General features: G+C 49.3%; 1 protein-coding gene and 1 long non-coding RNA gene across 2 annotated transcripts in view; both read right to left on the bottom strand.

Moving 5' to 3' along the window:
• The window catches only part of LOC140419070 (uncharacterized), a 555,344-nt gene that overhangs the window by 494,663 nt on the left and 42,747 nt on the right, over window positions 1–17,934 (bottom strand). The gene's annotated exons all lie outside the window — the stretch shown is intronic.
• On the bottom strand, window positions 4,066–4,591 carry LOC140419095 (uncharacterized). The gene is made up of 2 exons (XR_011945530.1): window positions 4,478–4,591; window positions 4,066–4,353 (listed from the first exon to the last, which is right to left on the bottom strand). It is a non-coding gene; the product is annotated as an uncharacterized lncRNA (long non-coding RNA).

Raw genomic sequence — 17,934 nt, 5'->3', positions numbered from 1 at the left:
TGAGCGACGAACTGCGTCAATTCCTGCTCAGCAAGGGCATCCTACGGACCAGGAATCTCCCAGTTTCCCGCTGGCAAGAAGTCCTCCCGATGGCCCTCCACGCCATCCGGTCGCTGCTCTGTACAACCACAAATCAGACACCTCATGAACGTCTCCTTGTTTTCCCCAGGATGTCCTCCTCCGGGACCTCGCTCCCAACCTGGCTAGCGACACCCGGACCCATCCTGCTTCAGAAGCACGTGAGGGTCCACCTGCTGCACGCTAACCCCCAGTACGCCTACGTGGCATTCCCTGACGGCCGGCAAGATACAGTCTCCCTTCGGGACCTGGCGCCCGCCGGAACCCCACACGCACCCGAACCATTACCCCCACCACTCCTGCCTAGGCCCGCCCACCCACCAATGCCCCCTACAGGCACCCCCCCCCCCCCCCCGCGTGTCAACAGTTTGCCCCAACAGCGCCGCCTAGGGTTGACGAAGCTGCCAGGGAGGCCAAAACCATGGTCCCGGAGTCGCAACCACCGGGACGCCCACCAGAATCACCACCGAAGCACAGACGCTCCAAAAGGACGACCAGGCCACCCGATCGACTGATTGCTTCACTGTGAACACTTTGTAAATATCCTCGACACCACGGTACCTCCATACCTGGTCATACCATGCTAAAGGCGACTGTTACCACTGGCCACCACCCCGGCCGGACTCTTTTTTAACAGGGGGTGAATGTGGTAGTACCAGGTATTGCGGTACCTAAGAGGCTGATGACCATTGGTTAGACCCAGGAGTCTACCATTGGCTGTTGTACGTAGCTCCGCCCTGACAGGCGGAGTATAAGAAACGGTGCCGTCCCAGCAGCCTTCAATTTCTGTATCGAAGCTGCTGGGGAACAAGTTCTAGTAGATTAAAGCCTTCGGTTATGAAATCACTTCGTCTTGAGTGTAATTGATCGCGTTTCAAAACATTTTCCCGGACTATACCCCTAAATATTAACCACTGTCTTACCCTCAGAAACCCACAACACTACAACTTAACCCGAGCTCACTACTATCCCATATTAGAAAAAAAATTATCTGAAGTGAATAAATTAACAGATATATCTGTATGAACGGCAATGTGTGGAGTGAACTGGTGCAAGGAACGCTTACTTGGTGCTACTTAACCCCATAAAGGGTGATCTCCTCGCTGCAAAACCTTCCCAGCTACACGTTCGGACATTGAATCTGTTCAAAAATTCAAATAACTTAATAAATATTTTAACTTAATAAACTATATATGTTTTTTCACTTGGGATGTTAGTTAATAAATTTTTTAAATTTTAAAACCCTAACCCAACAACTTCTACATTTTTTTAATGCACCATCCTCCCAGCCTTCTCCTTAATACAACTACAATCTAATCTTTGCTTCGAACTTTCTACTTTCCAACTTTCTATTTGTCTCAAATTTCCAAAATACGTGTTTAGTTTCGCGAAAAGAGATGACGTAAAATCCTATGCGGAAAAGAAAGTTGAACGTGCGCCAGTTAAAGTGGCAGACGCTCCGGCACTGTATCCCTCATTGGGTGCAGACGGAAAGGGGAATCCCTCATCTGTCCGCAACCCTATAATTTCCCATCTTCTACCTCCTTCCCTTCTTAAATTGGGGTGTTACATTAGTCATTTCCTTGTCCTCTGTGAGGCCCTTCACTACAGTGATCCCTGAAGGATCATCACCAATGGCTCCACAATCCCTGCAGTTATCTCCTTCGGTACCCTGCAGTGTACTCAATCCAGTCTGGGTGATTTATCCACCTTCAGACCTTTCAGCTTCCCCAGCACCTTCTCCTTAGTGATGGCCACTACACTCACCTCTGCCCCCGACTTTCTTTCCCCCACTCCCAGTTTTCCCTTTCCTCTGTTGAACTGCCCTCCTGCCCCTGGATTTGGAGCATCTTGTGAAGGCACTGCTAGAAGTTCCGCTCCAGTGCTTTTGAGCTGCCTGCTCCAGGTTTTTCGTGATTCTAAAGCCTTTAGAGGGTAGAGTGAGGGATAGCCAACAGCTCATGGAAAGCAATGGCATGCATGGTTTTATCAGCGCTGCCAATACAATTGATGACCTAAGCAGTCAATGGCCCACCCCACTGAGAGCAAAGTGTGGAGGGGAACTCATCAAGGACAGACAGTCAGTCAGTGCTCACTGGAGGGAACATTCTGAAGAATCCCTCGACCGAGACTCTGTCTTTGACTTCAACGTCCTCAAGTCAATTCCTCAGTATCCTGTCCCCGTGGTACCCCGTGAATGAAAAAGCCATTCAACAGCTGGAAAACACCACGGCCTCTGGAGCAGAATGAATCCCTGCTGAAATTCTAAAGCATGGCAGGGTTACACTCCTGGCATAGCTACACAATCTCATATTCCTCACCTGGGAAGAAGGATGCATGCCGGGGATCTCAGACACTGTGACTGTATTGAAGTCAGACAAGTCAGGTCAGACTGTGGTAATTACACAGGGGACTCGCTGCTGTCTGCCAGAGAAGATCATTGCCAGGGCAGCACGGTGGCGCATTGGTTAGCATTGCTGCCTCATGGCACCGGGGTCCCAGAATCGATCCAGGCTCTGGGTCACTGTCCATGAAGAGTTTGGACATTCTCCTTGTGTTTGCGTGGGTTTCGCCCCCACAACCACAAAGATGTGCCGGTTAGCTGGATTGGCCACGCTAAATTGCCCCTTAAATTGGAAAAAATGAATTGTGTACACAAAATCTATTTTTTTTTTTTTTTTAAAAAGAGATCATTGCCAGGATCCTCCTCAATGATCTCATCTTAGCGGCAAAGAGTCACAGTTAGGTTTTCTCACTTCGTGAGGCACCAAAGACATTCTACAATATGTGACAAACTCAAGCAAAATACAAGGAACAGCACCAATCACAGGTCTTTTCCTTTTTTAAAATAAATTTAGAGTACCCAATTCTTTTTTTTTTCCAATTGAGGGGCAATTTAGCGTGGCCAATCCACCTACCCTGCATATCTTTGGGTTGTGGGGGTGAAACCCACGCAGACATGGGGAGAATGTGCAAACTCCACACGGACAGTGACCCAGGGCCAGGATGCGAACCTGGGTCCTCAGCGCAGCAGTCCCAGTGCTAACCGCTGTGCCACATGCTGCCCCTCACAGGTCATTTCTGACATCACAAAAACACTTCACACTGTCAAAGTGATCTTTCATTCAGTATGTTCCTCAAATGTGGCTGTCCTCAGAACTTGTCCACCATCCTCCACCACGATGACACACAAGCCATATTCTCATCAATGGAAACACCCCAGACACTATCTCAATGAAGACTGGGATCAGACAAGACTGTGTCACTGCAGAAACCCTCTCCCCCTTCACGGTAGCACAGTGGTTAGCATTGTTGCTTCACAGCACCAGGGACTTTGGGTCACTGTCTGTGCGGAGTCTGCACGTTCTCCCCGTGTCTGTCTGGGTCTCCCACAAGTCCTAAAAGACGTGAGGTGAATTGTAAATTGAATTGGACATTCATTATTATTCTGAATTTTCCCTCAATTTACCCCAACAGGCGCTGGAGTGTGGCAATTGGGGGATTTTCACAGTAACTTGATTGCAGTGTTACATAGAAGATACATAGAAGATAGCAGCAGGAGGAGGCCTTTTGGCCCTTCAAGCTTGAAAGTTACTTGAAATGAAATGGATGAAAATGAAAATCGTTTATTGTCACAAGTAGGCTTCAAATGAAGTTACTGTGAAAAGCCCCTAGTCGCCACATTCCGGCGCCTGTTCGGGGTGGCTGGTACGGGATTTGACCCGTGCTGCTGGCCTGCCTTGGTCTGCAAGGTTACTTAATGAAAGCTTACTTGTGACACCAATAAAGGTTATTATCCCACCTCCAGCAAATTACCCATGGGTGTGGAGATAATCGACAGGACAGGAACCGAACACCACCTTCAAAACAAAAACAGAATCGGTTCAACCGCAAACATTGAGCTCCAGTTTGCAGATGCCTGATCTGTTTGTTAAATCCATCCATCTCCCTTGATTCTATAACCATTAATACTTTCATGTCACAAACTTCTATCAATCTCAGTTTTTATAGTTTCTGTTGACTGAATCTGAACAGAATTCCAGATTTCACTATATTTTGTTAAGTGATTTCTGACATTGCTGCTGAACAGCCCAGTCTCAGTTAAACAAATAATTATTGATTTGGACATTTAAATGGTGACAATTATATTACTCTGAACTGGTAATGTAACACAATTTCAAAACCATAATGATAATTTGAGTAAAACACTGCAGAAGCTGGAAATGTGAAGTGAAAACACAAAGTTGTGGAAATCCTCAGCAGGTTTGGCAGCTTCTGTGAAGAGAGAGAAAGAGAGTTAACATTTCCAATGCAACCTGATTCTTCTTCAGAACTGAGTGTTTGCAGCATTGTGATTTCATTTGCCAAACATACTGAATGTGAACTTTGTGGTTCTTACAGATATCTGGCTGTAAATCTGATTTCAGACCTTCCTCTGAACACTTTTCAACCTCAGCTCCAGCTCATTGTCCTTCACTAAAGACCCGGGTAGAAAATCCCGCCACAAGATGGCGGCGGCCGCTGGGTGATGTCACCGGGGAGGAAGTCCCGCCCACTCCCTCGAAGTCCCGCCCACTCCCTCTTCCCGTACTAAGATGGCCGCCCAAGCGCACTGCTCCAAGGACAAAAGACCCGACTTCCATTCCCAAGATGGCGGCGTTCGCCGGTTGATCCGCGCCTGTCACAGTGGAGGAAGCCCTGCCCACTCCCTCTTCCCATACTAAGATGGCCGCCCCAGCGCTCCGCTCCAAGAACAAAAGACCCGACGTCCTTTCCCAAGATGGCGACCGGTTGCAGGGAAAATCCAGACCCGGATTACTTTCTTCCTATCGGCGTCAATCACTCCCCAGCCATTATGTGTTGGAGCAGACACAGTGCGGGTGTGAAGCTGGACTCAGGCGGGTGAGTAGAGGCCCCAAACCCCCCCAATAAGACCCATTGATTTGTTGTCAGTCTGCAGCCAGGAGCTGGAGAACTGAACCCAGGCAGAGGAGAGGGAGGGAGAAAACTGGGAGTGGAGGAAAGAAATGGTGCAGATGGTGAGATGGGTTTGGATTTCAGCCCAGGGAGGAGGGAGTGTGTGTGGGACTGGGATTGACAGCTTTGGGGGAACAAAAGAGGAAAAAATGTTCCAGAGAAACTAGAATTGTCTGTTCAGAATTGCTATCCTGGACTGACAGTGATGACTTTTATAAACTCCTTTTACAGGATATTGGAAGTGGAGGATTGGCTGACAGAAAATTCAAACCAAACATCAAGGTCTGACAGAGTCACTCAAGTTTTTTAAGCTGAATATCATCGTTATTTGAATGTGGAAGGAGTACTGTTTGTCTCAGGAAAAAGATAATGTTGTGGAGGAGAATGCTGAGACCCAGGCTATTAGAATAGATGGCATGGAGGTACGTAGGGAAGAGGTGTTGGCAATTCTGGACAGGCTGAAAATAGATAAGTCCCCGGGGCCTGATGGGATTTATCCTAGGATTCTCTGGGAGGCCAGGGAAGAGATTGTTGGACCTTTGGCTTTGATTTTTATGTCATCATTGGCTACAGGAATAGTGCCAGAGGACTGGAGGATAGCAGATGTGGTCCCTTTGTTCAAAAAGGGGAGCAGAGACAACCCCGGCAACTATAGACCGGTGAGCCTCACGTCTGTAGTGGGTAAAGTCTTGGAGGGGATTATAAGAGACAAGATTTATAATCATCTAGATAGGAATAATATGATCAGGGATAGTCAGCATGGCTTTGTGAAGGGTAGGTCATGCCTCACAAACCTTATCGAGTTCTTTGAGCAGGTGACTGAACAGGTAGACGAGGGTAGAGCAGTTGATGTGGTGTATATGGATTTCAGGAAAGCGTTTGATAAGGTTCCCCACGGTAGGCTATTGCAGAAAATACGGAGGCTGGGGATTGAGGGTGAGTTAGAGATGTGGATCAGAAATTGGCTAGCTGAAAGAAGACAGAGGGTGGTGGTTGATGGGAAATGTTCAGAATGGAGTTCAGTTACAAGTGGCGTACCACAAGGATCTGTTCTGGGGCCGTTGCTGTTTGTCATTTTTATCAATGACCTAGAGGAAGGCGCAGAAGGGTGGGTGAGTAAATTTGCAGACGACACTAAAGTCGGTGGTGTTGTCGACAGTGTGGAAGGATGTAGCAGGTTACAGAGGGACATAGATAAGCTGCAGAGCTGGGCTAAGAGATGGCAAATGGAGTTTAATGTAGAGAAGTGTGAGGTGATTCACTTTGGAAGGAATAACAGGAATGCGGAATATTTGGCTAATGGTAAAGTTCTTGGAAGTGTGGATGAGCAGAGGGATCTAGGCGTCCATGTACATAGATCCCTGAAAGTTGCCACCCAGGTTGATAGGGTTGTGAAGAAGGCCTGTGGAGTGTTGGCCTTTATTGGTAGAGGGATTGAGTTCCGGAGTCAGGAGGTCATGTTGCAGCTGTACAAAACTCTGGTACGGCCGCATTTGGAGTATTGCGTACAGTTCTGATCACCGCATTATAGGAAGGACGTGGAGGCTTTGGAGCGGGTGCAGAGGAGATTTACCAGGATGTTGCCTGGTATGAAGGGAAAATCTTATGAGGAAAGGCTGATGGACTTGAGGTTGTTTTCGTTGGAGAGAAGGTTAAGAGGAGACTTAATAGAGGCATACAAAATGATCAGGGGGTTAGATAGGGTGGACAGTGAGAGCCTTCCCCCGCGGATGGAAATGGCTGGCACGAGGGGACATAGCTTTAAACTGAGGGGTAATAGATATAGGACAGAGGTCAGAGGTAGGTTCTTTACGCAAAGAGTGGTGAGGCCGTGGAATGCCCTACCTGCAACAGTAGTGAACTCGCCAACATTGAGGGCATTTAAAAGTTTATTGGATAAGCATATGGATGATAATGGCATAGTGTAGGTTAGATGGCTTTTGTTTCGGTGCAACATCGTGGGCCGAAGGGCCTGTACTGCGCTGTATCGTTCTATGTCTGTTCTGTTTGTGGGAAAAGATTTCAAACATCAGTGTAACTGGAAAAGCACAGAGACGCACACAGACAGTGAGTGTTCCAGTAAACTGAGTGTGGAAAGAGCTTTAAGCAGTTACACAGACAGAAAAACCATCACACCATTTACAGCGGAGAGAAACCCTACACGTGTTCTGTGTGGGTGAGAGTTCTATATAACTAACATAATTTTCGAGCTTTTACTCGATACTCGTCCTATGATGGCAAGCATGCCATATGCTTTCTTTACCACCATTTCCACCTGTGCTGCCACTTTTAAGAATCTGTGGACCTACATGCCCAGATCTCTCGGTGTTTCTGCTCCTGATGGTTCTGCCATTTATTTTATAGGTCCCACCTGAATTGGATCTACCAAACTGCATCACCTTGCATTTGTCCGGGTTAAATTTTATCTGCCATTTCTCTAGCTAATTTTGCAGCCTATCTCTGCAGTTCTATTCTCTGACAATCTTCATCACTATCCGCAACTTGCAATCTTAGTATCATCCGCAAACTTGCTAATCAGACCCGCTATGTTTTCTTCCAAGTCGTTTATATATATATATATATTACAAAGAGCAGAGGTCCCAGTACTGATCCCTGTGGAACACCACTAGTTACAGACCTCCATTCGGAAAAACACCCTTCTGCTGCTACCCTCTATGGCCAAACCAGTTCTGGATCCATCCAGCTAGTTCACCCCGACCCCATGTGATCTATGTTTTTGCACCAGCCTGTCATGAGGGACCTTATCAAATGCTTTACTAAAGTCCATGTAGACTTCCCTCGTCAATCATTTTTGTCACCTCCTCAAAAAACCCAATTAAATTAGTGAGACATGATCTCCCTCGCACAAAACCATGCTGTCTGTTGCTAATAAAACCATTCGCATCCAAATGTGCATTGATCCTATCTCTGGGAATCTTTTCCAACAATTTCACTATCACTGAAGTCAAGCTCACTGGCCCATAATTACCCGGATTATCCTTGCAACTCTTCTTAAATAACGGTACAACATTGGCTATCCTCCAATCCTCTAGGATCTCACCAGTGACCAATGAGGACACAAAGATTTATGTTCGAGACCCAGCGATTTCATCTCTTATGTCCCTCAGAAATCTGGGATAGATGCCATCTGGCCATGGGGATTTGTCTACTTTAATGCTTTTTTAAAAAATATATATTTTATTGAAAATTTTTGGCCAAACATCACCGTACATTGTGTATCCTTTACACAGTAATATAACAGTACAAATAACAATGGCCTGTTTTATAAACAAAAAATAAATAATATATAACTAAAACTAAATGGCAACTGCCTTGTCTCAGATAAACACTCTCCAAAAATATGATTTAACAGTCCAATATACAATTATCTATAACAACAACCTATACATATTATACATATATATTAACAACCCTGAGAGTCCTTCTGGTTCCTCGAGGACGATGAGTTTACCCTACATAGGGCATCAGCCCACAGCCCCTCCTCAATCTCCTCCCCCAGCTCTTCTTCCCATTTCCCTTTCAGCTCATCTACCATAATCTCCCCCTCGTCCCTCATTTCCCTATATATCTGACACCTTACCGTCCCCCACCCATGTCTTTGAGATCACTCTGTCCTGCACCTCCTGCGTCGGGAGCTGCGGGAATTCCCTCACCTGTTGCCTCGCAAAAGCCCTCAGTTGCATATACCGGAATGCATTCCCTTGGGGCAACCCATATTTCTCGGTCAGCGCTCCCAGACTTGCAAACTTCCCATGCACAAACAGATCTTTCAATTGTGTTACTCCTGCTCTTTGCCATATTCCAAATCCCCCATCCATTCTCCCCGGAGCAAACCTATGATTATTTCTTATCGGGGACCCCACCAAGGCTCCCGTCTTTCCCCTATGCCGTCTCCACTGCCCCCAAATTTTCAAAGTAGCCACCACCACCGGGCTTGTGGTGTATTTCTTCGGTGAGAGCGGCAATGGGGCCGTCACCATAGCTTGTAGGCTAGTCCCCCTACAGGACGCCCTCTCCAATCTCTTCCACGCCGCTCCCTCCTCTTCTCCCATCCACTTACTCACCATTGAGATATTGGCGGCCCAGTAGTACTCACTTAGGCTCGGTAGTGCCAGCCCCCCCCCCCCCCCCCTATCCCTACTGCGCTGTAAAAATCCCTTCCTCACTCTCGGGGTCTTCCCGGCCCACACAAAACTCATGATACTCTTTTCGATCCTTTTGAAAAAAGCCTTTGTGATCACCACCGGGAGGCACTGAAACACAAAAAGGAATCTCGGGAGGACTACCATTTTAACCGCCTGCACCCTCCCTGCCAATGACAGGGATACCATGTCCCATCTCTTGAAGTCCTCCTCCATCTGTTCCACCAACCGCGTTAAATTTAACCTGTGCAATGTGCCCCAATTCTTGGCTATCTGGATCCCCAAGTAACTAAAGTCCCTTGTTACCTTCCTCAGCGGTAAGTCGTCTATTTCTCTGCTCTGCTCCCCTGGATGCACCACAAACTCACTTTTCCCCATGTTCAGTTTATATCCTGAGAATTCTCCAAACTCCCGAAGTGTCCGCATTATCTCTGGCATCCCCTCCGCCGGGTCCACTACATATAGCAGCAAATCGTCCGCATACAGAGATACCCGGTGTTCTTCTCCTCCTCTGAGTACTCCCCTCCACTTCCTGGAACCCCTCAATGCTATTGTCAGAGGCTCAATCGCCAGCGCAAACAATAATGGGGACAGAGGGCATCCCTGCCTTGTCCCTCTATGGAGCCGAAGGTATGCAGATCCCCGTCCATTCGTGACCACACTCGCCATCGGGGCCCTATACAACAGCTGTACCCATCTAACATACTCATCTCCAAAACCAAATCTCCTCAGCACCTCCCACAAATAATCCCACTCCACTCTATCAAATGCTTTCTCGGCATCCATCGCCACCACTATCTCCGCTTCCCCCTCTGGTGGGGGCATCATCATTACCCCTAGCAGCCTCCGTATATTCGTATTCAGCTGTCTCCCCTTCACAAACCCAGTTTGGTCCTCGTGGACCACCCCCGGGACACAATCCTCTATCCTCATTGCCATTACCTTAGCCAGAATCTTAGCGTCTACATTTAGGAGGGAAATAGGTCTATAGGACCCACATTGCAGCGGGTCTTTTTCCTTCTTTAGGAGAAGCGATATCGTTGCCTCAGACAGAGTCGGGGGCAGCTGTCCCCTTTCCTTTGCCTCATTAAAGGTCCTCATCAGTAGCGGGGCGAGCAAGTCCACATATTTCCTATAAAATTCAACTGGAAATCCATCCGGTCCCGGAGCCTTCCCCGCCTGCATGCTCCTAATTCCTTTCACTACTTCCTCTATTTCGATCTGTGCTCCCAGTCCCACCCTCTCCTGCTCCTCCACCTAAGGAAATTCCAGCCGGTCCAGAAAGCCCATCATTCTCTCCCTCCCATCCGGGGGTTGAGCTTCGTATAATCTTTTATAGAATGCCTTGAACACTCCATTCACTCTCTCCGCTCCCCGCTCCATCTCTCCTTCCTCATCCCTCACTCCCCCTATTTCCCTCGCTGCTCCCCTTTTCCTCAATTGGTGGGCCAGCAACCTGCTCGCCTTCTCCCCATATTCGTACTGTACACCCTGTGCCTTCCTCCACTGTGCCTCTGCAGTACCCGTTGTCAGCAAGTCAAATTCTACGTGTAGCCTTTGCCTTTCCCTGTACAGTCCCTCCTCCGGTGCCTCCGCATATTGCCTGTCCACCCTCAGAAGTTCTTGCAGCAAGTGCTCCCGTTCCCTACTCTCCTGCTTTCCTTTATGTGCCCTTATTGATATCAGCTCCCCTCTAACCACTGCCTTCAGCGCCTCCCAGACCACTCCCACCTGGACCTCCCCATTATCATTGAGTTCCAAGTACTTTTCAATGCACCCCCTCGCCCTTAGACACACCCCCTCATCTGCCATTAGTCCCATGTCCATTCTCCAGGGTGGGCGCCCTTCTGTTTCCTCCCCTATCTCCAAGTCCACCCAATGTGGAGCGTGATCCGAAATGGCTATAGCCGTATACTCCGTTCCCCTCACCTTCGGGATCAACGCCCTTCCCAAAACAAAAAAGTCTAATCGCGAATAGACTTTGTGGACATAGGAGAAAAACGAAAACTCCTTACTCCTCGGTCTGCTAAATCTCCACGGGTCTACTCCTCCCATCTGCTCCATAAAATCTTTAAGCACCTTAGCTGCTGCCGACCTCCTTCCAGTCCTGGACCTCGACCTGTCCAGCCCTGGTTCCAGCACCGTATTGAAATCTCCCCCCATTACCAACTTTCCCACCTCTAGGTCCGGGATGCGTCCTAGCATACGCCTCATAAAATTGGCATCATCCCAGTTCGGGGCATATACGTTTACCAAAACCACCGTCTCCCCCTGTAATTTGCCACTCACCATCACGTATCTGCCCCCGCTATCCGCCACTATGGTCTTTGCCTCAAACATTACCCGCTTCCCCACTAGTATAGCCACCCCCCTGTTTTTCGCGTCTAGCCCCGAATGAAACACCTGCCCCACCCATCCTTTGCGTAGTCTAACCTGGTCTATCAGTTTCAAATGCGTCTCCTGTAACATAACCACGTCTGCCTTAAGTTTCTTAAGGTGTGCGAGTACCCGTACCCTCTTTATCGGCCCGTTCAGCCCTCTCACATTCCACGTGATCAGCCGAGTTGTGAGGCTTTTTACCCCCCCCCCCCCCTCGTCGATTAGCCATCCCCTTTTTCCAGCTCCTCACCCGGTTCCCACGCAGCTGTGTCCCCCCCAGGCGGTGCCCACCCCACCCCATGCCAGCTCCCCCCTCTCCCCAGCAGCAGCAACCCAATAACTCCCCACCCCCCCTGCTAGATCCCCCACTAGCGTAGTTACACCCCCCATGTTGCTCCCAGAAGTCAGCAAACTCTGGCCGACCTCGGCTTCCCCCCGTGACCTCGGCTCGCACCGTGCAACGCCCCCTCCTTCCTGCTTCCCTATTCCCGCCATGATTATCCTAGCGCGGGAACCAAGCCCGCGCTTCCCCCTTGGCTCCGCCCCCAATGGCCAACGCCCCATCTCCTCCACCTCCTTTCCTCCCCCCACCGCCACCTGTGGAAGAGAGAAAAGTTACCACATCGCAGGAGTAATGACATAAAACTCCTCTTTCCCCCCTTTTTACCCCCCTCTTCGTCCCCCATACTCGCCCCACCACTTTGTTTCAAACGTTCTTTTTTAATATCCCGCTCATTCCAATTTTTCTTCTACAATAAAAGTCCACGCCTCATCCGCCGTCTCAAAGTAGTTGTGCCTCCCTTGATATGTGACCCACAGTCTTGCCGGTTGCAGCATTCCGAATTTTATCTTCTTTTTGTGAAGCACCGCCTTGGCCCGATTAAAGCTCGCCCTCCTTCTCGCCACCTCCGCACTCCAGTCTTGGTATACGCGGATCACCGCGTTCTCCCACTTACTGCTCCGAGTTTTCTTTGCCCATCTAAGGACCATCTCTCTATCCTTAAAACGGAGGAATCTCACCACTATGGCTCTAGGAATTTCTCCTGCTCTCGGTCCTCGCGCCATCACTCGGTATGCTCCCTCCACCTCCAGCGAACCCGCCGGGGCCTCCGCTCCCATTAACGAGTGCAGCATCGTGCTCACATATGCCCCGACGTCCGCTCCCTCCGCACCTTCAGGAAGACCAAGAATCCTTAAGTTATTCCTCCTCGCGTTGTTCTCCAGCACCTCCAGTCTTTCCACACATCGTTTATGGTGTGCCTCGTGCATCTCCGTCTTCACCACCAGGCCCTGTATGTCGTCCTCATTCTCGGCAGCCTTTGCTTTCACGACCCGAAGCTCCCGCTCCTGGGTCTTTTGCTCATCCTTTAGCCCTTCGATCGCCTGTAATATCGGGGCCAACAGCTCCTTCTTCATTTCCTTTTTAAGTTCTTCCACACAACATTTCAAGAACTCTTGTTGTTCAGGGCCCCATGTTAAACTACCACCTTCCGACGCCATCTTGGTTTTTGCTTGCCTTCCTTGCCGCTGCTCTAGAGGATCCACCGCAATCTGGCCACTTTCCCCTCCTTTTTCCATCCGTATCCAGGGGGGATTCCCTTCTGGTTTACCGCACAGTGTTTTTAGCCGTTAAAATTGCCGTTGGGGCTCCTATCAAGAGCCCAAAGGTCCGTTCCACCGGGAGCTGCCGAAACGTGCGACTTAGCTGGTCATCGCCGCACCCGGAAGTCCACTTTAATGCTTTTTAACATACGTAACACTTCCTCAATCATAATAACGACCTGTTCTAAAGTGTTTACACATCTCTGAGACACCACCAATCAGCATGTCCCTCTCCTTTGTGAATACCGATGCAAAATACTCATTAAGGACCACACCTACTTCCTCTGATTCTACACATAATTTCCCTCCTTTGTCCTTGAGTGGACCAACTCTTTCTCTACCTACCCTCTTGTTCCTAATATATGTATAAATGCCTTGGGATTCTCCTTAATCCTATCGGCCAAGGACATTTGGTGACCCCTTTTTCCCCTCCTAACTCCCTGCTTGAGCTCTTTTCTACTTTCCTTGTATTCCTTAAGTGCTTCATCTGTTTTTAGTTGCCTTTACCTCACATATGCATTTTTTTCATTTTGACAAGATTCTCAATTTCCCTGGTCATCCATGGTTCCCGAATCATGGGCGGGATTCTCCACTCCCGCGCCGAAGTGCCCACGCCCTCGTGAACGGCGTTGAGGTTCACGCCGGCGCGAAACGGCCCCTATCCAGACCGATTCAGGGCCCGATAATGGGCTAGGAGCGGGGCCGCGTCATCTACATGCGCCAGGCCTTGTCATCGCGTAAAGGCGGCACCGCATACCTGACGCGGCCGGCGCCGCATAACTGGCGTCACCCGCGCATGCGTGGTTGCCGTCCTCCCTGAGTCCGCCCGCAAGAAGATGGCGGACGGATCTTGTGGGACTGCGGAAGGAAGGAGGTTCTCCTTCAGAGAGGATGGCCCGACAATCAGTGGGCACCGATCGCAGGCCACCCCACATTTGAGATACCCCCCGGTGCAGGTACCACCCCCCCCCCCCCCCGCAGGCCGCCGCCCCCCCCTCCCCACCCCCCAGCGTTCCCGCGCTGTTCCCTACGGCAGCGACCAGGTGTGGACGGCGCCGCGGGGAACCCGCCGTTTTGGGCTGGCCACTCGGCCCATCCGGGCCTAAGAATAGCAGGGGTGCTGGAGAATCGCCATTTTGGGTGTCTCGGGCGATTCTGCGGCCCACGGAACTCAACGGGGCCGTTCCCGCCACTTGGGAGAATCGTGGGTGGGCGTCGGACCGGCGTCGCGGGAAATTTTGGCGGCCCAGGCGATTCTCCCAACCGGCGCGGGAGTGGAGAATCGCGCCCCCTGCCTTTCCTGTCCTTCATTTTTACCGGCACATGCCTGTCCTGCACTCCCATCTACTGCTCCTTAAGAGACTCACACATGTCAAATGTGGATTTACCCTCAAACAGCCTCTCCCAAACAACAGCATCCAAATCCTGCCTAATCTGGTTGTAGTTAGGCTGATCCCAATTTAGCACCTTAACCCGAGGACAGCACTCATCCTTTTCCATGAATATCTGAAAGCTTACGGAATTGTGGTCACTGTTCGCCACATGTTCTCCCACTACAACTTTGATGACATGGCCAGGCTCGATCCCTAGTACTAGGTCCAATACAGCCCCCTCTCCAGTCGGACTACCCACATATTGCTCCAAAAAACCATCTTGGACACACTTAACAAATTCCTCACCATCCAGACCCCTCGCCCTAATGGATCTCCACTCAATATCAGGAAAATTAAAGGCTCGTGGGAGGGAGGGAAGCAGCAGAGGCAGCTGACCGGATTTACTCAATCTCAGTTACAAAGAAGCTCCACAAGCTCCTCACACTTCTTGTTGGAGGTGAGGATGGAAGAGACGGGGGAGAGCGAGAGTACTTCAAAAGGAACTAACTTATATCGGAGATATTAAAAAGTTTCAGCACACTGCATATCTAACACAAGTTTAATTTATTTGACTGTTACACAGAATATTAGCCCCTGTAAATGGGCTGGAGTTTGTTATCAGCAGAAAGAGACCCAAATGAACATGGTTCAGTCCTGAATGTGAGGAGCAGCAAAATCCAATCACTATGGTTACTTGTGGCCTCGTTGGTGTCTCAGCAGGTGGGATGAAGTGGTGAATCCCTTCCCACACTTGGAGCAGGTGAATGGCCTCTCCCCAGTGTGAACTCGCTGATGTACAGTGAGCTGAGATGAATGTCTGAATCCAGTCCGCAGTGAGAGCACCTGAACGGTCTCTCATCAGTGTGAACACGTTGATGGACCATCAGTTCCCCAGAACCTTTATAGAACTTCCCGCAGTCTGTACATTGAAACGGTCTCTCATCAGTGTGAACTCGCTGGTGCTTCTGCAGGTTGGATGACTGAGTGAATCCCTTCCCACACTTGGCGCAGGTGAACGGCCTCTCCCCAGTGTGAATTCGCTGGTGACTCAGCAGGTGGGATGACTTAGTGAATCCCATCCCACACTTGGAGCAGGGGAATGTCTCTCCCCAGTGTGAACTCGCTGGTGTGCGGACAGGCCGGATGACTCAGTGAATCCCTTCCCACACTGTGAGCAGGTGAATGGTCTCTCCCCAGTGTGACTGCGTCGATGAGTTTCCAGCTGGGATGGGGCAGTGAATCCTTTCCCACAGTCCCCACATTTCCACGGTTTCTCCTCAGTGTGACTGCATTTGTGGCTTGTGAGACCTGATGATTGACTGTATCCTCGTCCACACACACACAACACGTGTACGGTTTCCCCGCACTGTGAACGATGCTTTTTCCTTCCATGTTCAAAGTACGATGATATTCAGGATATGATAAATTGAGGACTCTGTCAGATCCTGATGTGATGCTTGGTTTGAGTTTCCGGACTTTGAATCTTCCCCTTCGAACACCCTGTGAAACTGATTTAAAACAGAAAATAGGGAATGAGAGAGAACCCACAAAACACAAAGGCAGGTTGTGAAATTGAGCTGAATGAATCTGGTCATTTGTGGGGACGGCACTGGGAAAAAGTAACCATGAAAACTGCTGGATTGTCATAAAAACCCAACTGGCCTCTTTGGGAGGAGAGAGATAGATTGTGGTCTGAAGCTTTTTAAGTTACATCAATTCAAATGTCTGTTTAGCACAGGGCTAAATCGCTGGTTTTGAAAGCAGACTAAGGCAGGCCAGCAGCACGGTTCAATTCCCATACCAGCCTCCTCGAACAGGCGCCGGAATGTGGCGACTAGGGGCTTTTCACAGTAACTTCAGTTGAAGCCTCCTTGTGACAATAAGCGATTTTCATTTTGTTTCATTCATTCATTCATTTCATCTTGAGTTTCATAAACAGTAACCAAAGAGAAAATGCTAGAAAAGCTCAGCAGGTCTGGCAGCATCTGTAGGGAGAGAAAAGAGCTAACGTTTCGAGTCCGCTGACCCTTTGTTAGCTCTTTTCTCTCCCAACAGATGCTGCCAGACCTGCTGAGGTTTTCCAGCATTTTCTCTTGGTTTCAGATTCCAGCATCTGCAGTAATTTGCTTTTATTCATAAACAGTAATCTTGATACCAAAACGTTGCTTCTGGTGGCACGGTGGTTAGCACTGCTGCCTCACAGCGCCAGGGACCCGGGTTCAATTCCGGCCTTGGTGACTGTCTGTGTGGAGTTTGCAATTTCTCCCCGTGTCTGCGTTGCTTTCCACCCAGTGCTCAGGATTTCTCCATCAGTCCAAAGAAGGGCAAGTTAGGTGGATTGGCCTTGATAAATTGCCCCTTAGTGTCCAGGGATGTGCAGGTTCGGTGGGGCTATGGGGTTACAGGGACAGGGGTGTGGGCCTAGGCAGGGTGCCCTTTCAGAGAATCAGTGCAGCCTCGATGGGCCAAATGGCCTTCTGCACTGTAGGAATTCTATGGTTCTAATTCTATTCTATGAATCTTTATAAAGCTCTGGTCACCACTCTTCAGGAAGAATATGAAGGTTCTTGGAGAAGGTGCAGAGGAGATTTACCAGAATGGTTCCAGCAAAGGAGGTTGAGGGGAGATTTGATTCAGGGACACAAGATTATGCCAGATTTCCATCGGGTGGACAAAGAAACTCTGTTTCCATTCACTGATCGTACACGCAGCCGGGACACAGATTTAAAGTTTTGGGTAAAACCTGGATTGAACGATATAAGATCCTGAGGGGTCTTGACAGGGTGGATGTGGAGAGGATGTTTCTCTTGTGGGAGAATCTAGAACGAGGGCATCCATTTCAGATGGAGATGAGGATTTTTTATTCTCTTGAGGGTTGTAAGACTTTGGAACTCACGTCCTTAAAAGACAGCGGAAGCAGAGACCTTGAATATTTTTAAGGCAGAGCTGGATAGATTCTTGATGAGCAAGGGGGTGAAAGGTTATCGGGGTTGTGGTAATACCAGATATTGCAGTACCTGAGAGAGGAATGACCATTGGCTAGACCGCGGGGTCTACCATTGGGCAATGTACATAGCCCCGCCCTGAGAGGCGGGGTATAAGAACAGATGCCGTCCCAGCAGCCTCCATTTCTGTAACATCGCTGCTGGGTACAGTTCTATCTGATTAAAGCTGAATCGATATGACTCCTCGTGGTCTCAAGTGTATTGATTGTGCATCAATTTAATCAGATAAGTACTTTTGAAGGATGGACCTCCGCATCAAGCCGGCGTGCCTTCAGCTCAGCCCGCACGCAGAAAACTCTGCCGCGATTTTTAAGCATTGGCTGGCATGCTTCCAGAGCTACCTCGATACGGCTGCCG

The sequence above is a fragment of the Scyliorhinus torazame genome, chromosome 5, assembly GCF_047496885.1.
Source record: "Scyliorhinus torazame isolate Kashiwa2021f chromosome 5, sScyTor2.1, whole genome shotgun sequence".
Classification (NCBI taxonomy): Eukaryota; Metazoa; Chordata; class Chondrichthyes; order Carcharhiniformes; family Scyliorhinidae; genus Scyliorhinus; species Scyliorhinus torazame.
This window is presented reverse-complemented; position numbering and strand designations above follow the sequence as displayed.